Source organism: Triticum dicoccoides, chromosome 2A, assembly GCF_002162155.2.
Source record: "Triticum dicoccoides isolate Atlit2015 ecotype Zavitan chromosome 2A, WEW_v2.0, whole genome shotgun sequence".
In the NCBI taxonomy this organism is placed as follows: Eukaryota; Viridiplantae; Streptophyta; class Magnoliopsida; order Poales; family Poaceae; genus Triticum; species Triticum dicoccoides.
The window spans coordinates 775,352,534-775,358,269 of record NC_041382.1 but is presented as its reverse complement, the minus strand read 5'-3'; the positions used below and the strand labels follow the sequence as shown (position 1 = coordinate 775,358,269).

At 49.1% G+C, this 5,736-nt stretch overlaps 1 pseudogene; it reads right to left on the bottom strand.

Annotated features, from left to right (window-relative positions):
* Positions 1-3,353: 3,353 nt before the first annotated feature.
* On the bottom strand, positions 3,354-5,736 carry LOC119358440 (annotated as a pseudogene).

Here is a 5,736-nt window from a genome sequence, read left to right as displayed (position 1 = left end):
CGCCGCCTCAGATCCGGCCGCCGTGCGCCGCCGCCTCGGCCCCCCGGAGCCAGATCCGCCGCCCCGCCAGAGTCCGGCCACTCCCCGGCCTCCTCCTCGCCGGCCCCGGCCACCACGAGCTCGCCGATGAACAGTGCTCGCCGGATCCAACCTCGGTTCACGTGCCCGGTCTAACCCTAGATCCGGAGGTGTTTTATTCTTCTAAGTCCATAAATATTGCAGATCATAGTGCCCCTGTTCATGGCCCCGTAACTTTGTATCCGTAGCTCCGATTCATGCATATAGCATATCAAAATGTTCGCCTCAGAGAGTACATCATTTCATTCCATTGCATCATTTTCATTTGAGTTCATCTTGATGACCGAAATGCTGTTAGAAGAGGGCTACTTGAGTTAATTGTCAGATCTGCTGCTCCATTTAGAGTTTTGTCATTTTTGCCATGATTATTGTGTGCATGATATGCCCTGATGCTCTACATATGTTTTGTTAAGGGTTTTGTCATCTTTCCAGAGGTGCAACCCATGTATTTTTTTTTGATGTGTGTGGTGTCTGGTGCAAACTTGCAAAGTGAGGCACTTAGTAACTCTGTTTTCAGGGACTTGGCATTTCCACTAAGTCCTTGACCTGTTTATATCATGTTGCCATATGTTCATGTTGTTTCCGAGAGATCTGTGCCTCTTTTGAGAATGATCAGTAAGGATGTTTTATTAACCTTGTAGTTCTCTATCCATCCATGTATTTTTTTGCAATTATGGAGCACCCTAGATTAAGTCAATCGAACTCTACTTTTGCTACTTTGTGAATCTGGGCAGATTGTCAACTTGTTTGCAATTTTGCCGGTGATGTTGTAGTTGACCCGTGCATGCTATGCCATTGTTCTTGCTATGTCTAGCTTGCATTTTATGTGTTCTTGATAGATGTATGCTTGTCTTGCCATGACATGCTCCGTAGTGAGTGCATCGAGCTCGTTTACATGCCTACTTGAGTTATGTTTCAGCATGTGCCAGTTTTCACTAAGTCTGAAATCTGATTATGTGTTTGCTATGTTCACGTGCTTGTTAGTATATTTTCTGATCCCTTTTGGCTCAAGGTCACTAAGGGACATTTGTTAAGCTATTTGAGTAGCTCCATGCCATGTTTTACTTTGCCATGTTCAGGTCCTGTAGCATGTTGTTTTGTTGCTCCGAAGAGTGCTACTTGGTCTGAAATTCCAGACAAGTGTTAATTTCACTAAGTCTGAGATCTGTTTGCCATATGCATTTTTGCCATGCTTGTTTGAACCTGTTAATGGATGAATTGGCCGTAGCTCAGTGCTAGGCTTTTGTTAAGCATCTTGAATGCATCCCTGCCATGTATTTCGATGCCATGCTTGTGTGCTGTAGCATGTTCATCTCATTGCATTTAGATGGCTACTTGCTGTAAATCGCAGACTGGTGTCATATTTGAATCGCTTGCCATTTCCAAACCGTAACTCCGATTCCGACGTTCTTTATATCGTTTTCAAGCGATTTCATCTCATCTTTCCAGTGGCACACTTGGATTTCCAAGTTGAGGCCAGGTTCATGAATTTCCTGTCATATCTTGCATATGCATCCCGCATCGCATCCCGCATAGCATATCATCATCGTATCATATTGTTTGAGCTTGCCCGTGGTTGATTGTGTCCTTGTTGCTTGTTTGTCTTGTTTGGGTAGAGCCAGGAGACGAGTTCGCTAACGAGGAGCCCGTTGAGTTTGCTTTCGAGGATCTAGGCAACTCTGACAACTTTGCAGGCAAGATGATCATACCCTCGAAATCACTACTATCTTTGCTATGCTAGTTTGCTCGCTCTTTTGCTATGCCAAAGCTACGATGCCTACTATTTTCTTGTCAGCCTCCCAAATTGCCATGTCAAACCTCTAACCCACGATATTCTAGCAAACCGTTGATTGGCTATGTTACCGCTTTGCTCAGCCCCTCTTATAGCATTGCTAGTTGCAGGTGAAGATTGGAGATCGTTCCTGTTGTAGCATTTATTTACTTGTTGGGATATCATTATATTGCCATGTTATCTTAATGCATCTATTTACCGCCTAGTGTTTTGTTCCACTCTTGCCGCCCTAGTTTCCGTCATATCGGTGTTATGTTCCCGGATTTTGCATTCCTTACGCGGTTGGGTTATAATGGGAACCCCTTGATAGTTCACCTTGATTAAAGCTTTTCCAGCAATGCCCAACCTTGGTTTTACCATTTGCCACCTAGCCTCTTTTCCCTTGGGTTTCCGGAGCCTGAGGGTCATCTTATTTTAGCCCCCCTGGGCCAGTGCTCCTCTGAGTGTTGGTCCGAACTAGAGTCCTGTGCAGCGCCCCCTCGGGGAAACTCGAGGTTTGGTTTTAGTTGTATGGAGAGCTCATCTGAGTGTGCCCTGAGAACGAGATATGTTCAGCTCCTATCGAGATTTGTCGGCACATTCGGGCGGTGTTGCTGGTCTTGTTTTAACCTGTCGAAATGTCTTGAAGAACCGAGGTACCGAGTCTGATCGGAACGTCTCGGGAGGAGGTCTATTCCTTCGTTGACCGTGAGAGCTTGTCATGGGCTAAGTTGGGACTCCCGTGCAAGGATTTGAACTTTCGAAAGCCGTGCCCGCGGTTATGGGCAGATGGGAATTTGTTAATGTCCGGTTGTAGATAACTTGAACCTTAACTTAATTAAAATGAATCAACTGAGTGTGTTACCGTGATGGCCTCTTCTCGGCGGAGTCCGGAAAGTGGACACGGTGTTGGAGTAATGTTTGCGCAGGTTGCTCTTTAGTTTCTCGCTCGCGCTTTGCCTCTTCTTCTCGCTCTCTTTTGCGAATAAGTTAGCCACCACATATGCTAGTCGCTTGCTGCAGCTTCACATATACATTTACCTTGCCCTACCTTTTAAGCTTAAATAGTCTTGATCGCGAGGGTGCGAGATTGCTGAGTCCCTGTGGCTCACAGATTACTATTAAACCAGATGCAGGTCCAGGTGATTACGCTTCAGGTGACGCGCTCGAGCTCAAGTGGGAGTTCGACGAGGACTCTCAACGTTACTATGTTTCCTTTCCTGATGATCAGTAGTGGTGCCCAGTTGGGGGTGATCGGGACCATGTCGCTTGTTGGGTTGTCTTTCATTTAGGCGCCGTAGTCGGGCCATGAGTGTTTGGATGATGTATATTATTTATGTACTTGATTGACGTGGCGAGTGTAAGCCAACTATATTATCCCTTTTATTATCTATATTACATGGGATGTTTGTGATGATTACCTGACTTGCGACATATGCCTTCAATGCGATTATGCCTCTAAGTCGTGCCTCGACACGTGGGAGATATAGTCGCATCGAGGGTGTTACACTATTAGTGGGGATTCTAGCGAGCCCTTCTCCTATCGTGTGAGCAGCATGTCTAGAAGCCCCTCGTCGCTGGTGTCGCTGTTGCTGGCAGCTCGCACAACCTTGCGCTCGTCGAGGACGCCTGTGATGATGTGCTACATGATGTCGCGGCTGCTCTTAACGCGGCGCTCCTCGCTACTCGTCCACTGCATGAGCCTCAAGGATGGGAAGAGGTCAATGAGGAAGAAGCCTCCCAGCAGGTCCATGATCCGATTGGACGCACATGGATGAAATCCTCCTACTGGCCAAACTTGCTGCCGAAGACCGCCCGTGCCATGACATCGTTGCTCAGCGCCGTCACCTTCTAGCTGACGTTGAGGGCGGCGCCAGCTGACGCTGTCATGGAGCGGAGGAGGCTGCCCATCTCATCGGCCCTGACGCTCTCCTTGCGCCTCACCTGCTTGGAACCGAGGAGCTCCATGACGCACTCCTTGCGCATTTGGCGCTAGTAGTCGCCGTAGGGGGCGAAGGTGACGCCCTTACCACCAAATCCAGCGATGTCTTCCATGTCGGTGGTCCCCCGGTTCTTGAACTGGAGGTCGCTGGCCCTCATCATCTGCCCCACCACCTCCTTGCTGGAGACCAGCATGGTGGGGATCTCGCCAAGCTGTAGGTACATCATCAGTCTGTGCCGGCGACACAGCTCTGTCATGATATAGTGCGGGAGGACGCTCACCACTTGGTGGAGGTTGCCGATGATGGGGAGTCTTCATGGCCCTAGAGGCAGCGGCTGCCTCTTACCACCGGAGAGCTTGAAAAACCAAAGGGCCATTAGCGTGAATAGTGCCTTGGCTTAGTGGTTGGAGATGCGGTTGTGCAGCCTAACGACTTGAGTTCAATTTCTTGAATTGGCAGGTGATGCACGGGGGGTTTCCCCATTTATTAATGATCAAGGTTGGTGTGTGTGGTGAAAACCACTCATCAAGAAATATCGTAATACTCATTTAACAAAATTCCGAAGACCATATTTATCTTGGTACTCATACTAAAATGGGTATATGCATCTCTTATTGGTTGAGAGGCTGAGAAGTGGAAATCTCTCCCATTTTTTGAAGAAACAGTCAGGTAACCGCCCCCACGTTGTCCGTGTGGGCGACACATGAAGCGATCGGATCTGCTTTTCCAGGGCCTCTTGCATGTGCCGTCCCCCTCGCCGCCGCCGTCAGCCAGCTCCATCGGGCTTGCCCTTGCGGCTAGCAGCGGCGGCGGGGATCCGTTCCTGAGGTATGGACAACCTGAGGCTTTGAACAACCGGCGACTTGACGCAGTAGGTGGTTGTTGCGACGACAACATCGATTCATGGCTAGACAGTGGCCTTGGTGCAAACCGATTGTGTCTCTCCCCATCTCCTTGGCGCTGTCCAACATGCGGCGAGCTCTCCAACAGGCGGAGGAAAGGGAGGCCCACCGCCAAGCATCCCGTTGTGGAGTGTTGCCTCATCATGGCCGGCTTTGCTCCTGGGGCGCCTCTTTGGCGCAGGGGCACTGCGGGATGTGGCGGCGGACATGCAGCGGTTGCTAGTGCCGTCGCCCGTGGCGTCGACAAGGAGGCATGGCGTAGTGGATCTGGCCATGACGGTGATGGTACAGCTTGTGGTGGCGTTCAGTGGTGTCGTCTAATACAAATAAGCCATTGGCTGCCACTTGGAGGATGGTGCATGGCCTCCGGCGCGCCCCCTTGGGATTTCGGCGATGCCGGTGACCTTCCTTCCTCGTCCGTGCGTGTTTGCAACTGTTGGGATCATGACAAGTGGAGGCGATAGTTTGAATCCGATTGGGTTGTGCATCTTGAATACCCGGTCTTGAGCTCCGGGGTAAAAAAGCTAGGTGTGGCCCCTTATTGGTTATACCTGACAATGATGACATTTTTTGACAGCGCTACCTTGATGAGGGCATTGCTCGGAGTTTGCTCAGACTTGATCTTCAGGGTGAAAACTCATGATCTAACCTTCGGGTGCTGGATCCGGCGACGGCATCACATGTGTGTCGTTTCCTTCCTGGAGTCGTCGATTTTGAAGAACTTCTCTCTTAGTCCGCGTGCTCTCATGAGATAGTTGGTGCCGATAGTTGTCGCTGTACATCACCAATCGTTGTTTTCATCGCTTCAGGATATTTTTTCTCTCCACCTAGGCATAGCTTCAATCTTACATAACTTAGCTTTTTGCCGGCAAGATCTTTTTTGTGTATGTGTTGGCTGTGTGCATTTTAGCCGTGCAGAGGTCGGGTATTGTTCATTATAATTGTATTTCTCGATGCTATATTATGAGTTAATAAATTGCCCTTTATAAAAAAAAAGTAGCGTGGATAGTGCTATCAAACTGAAGGTCAACCACCCCTCCAT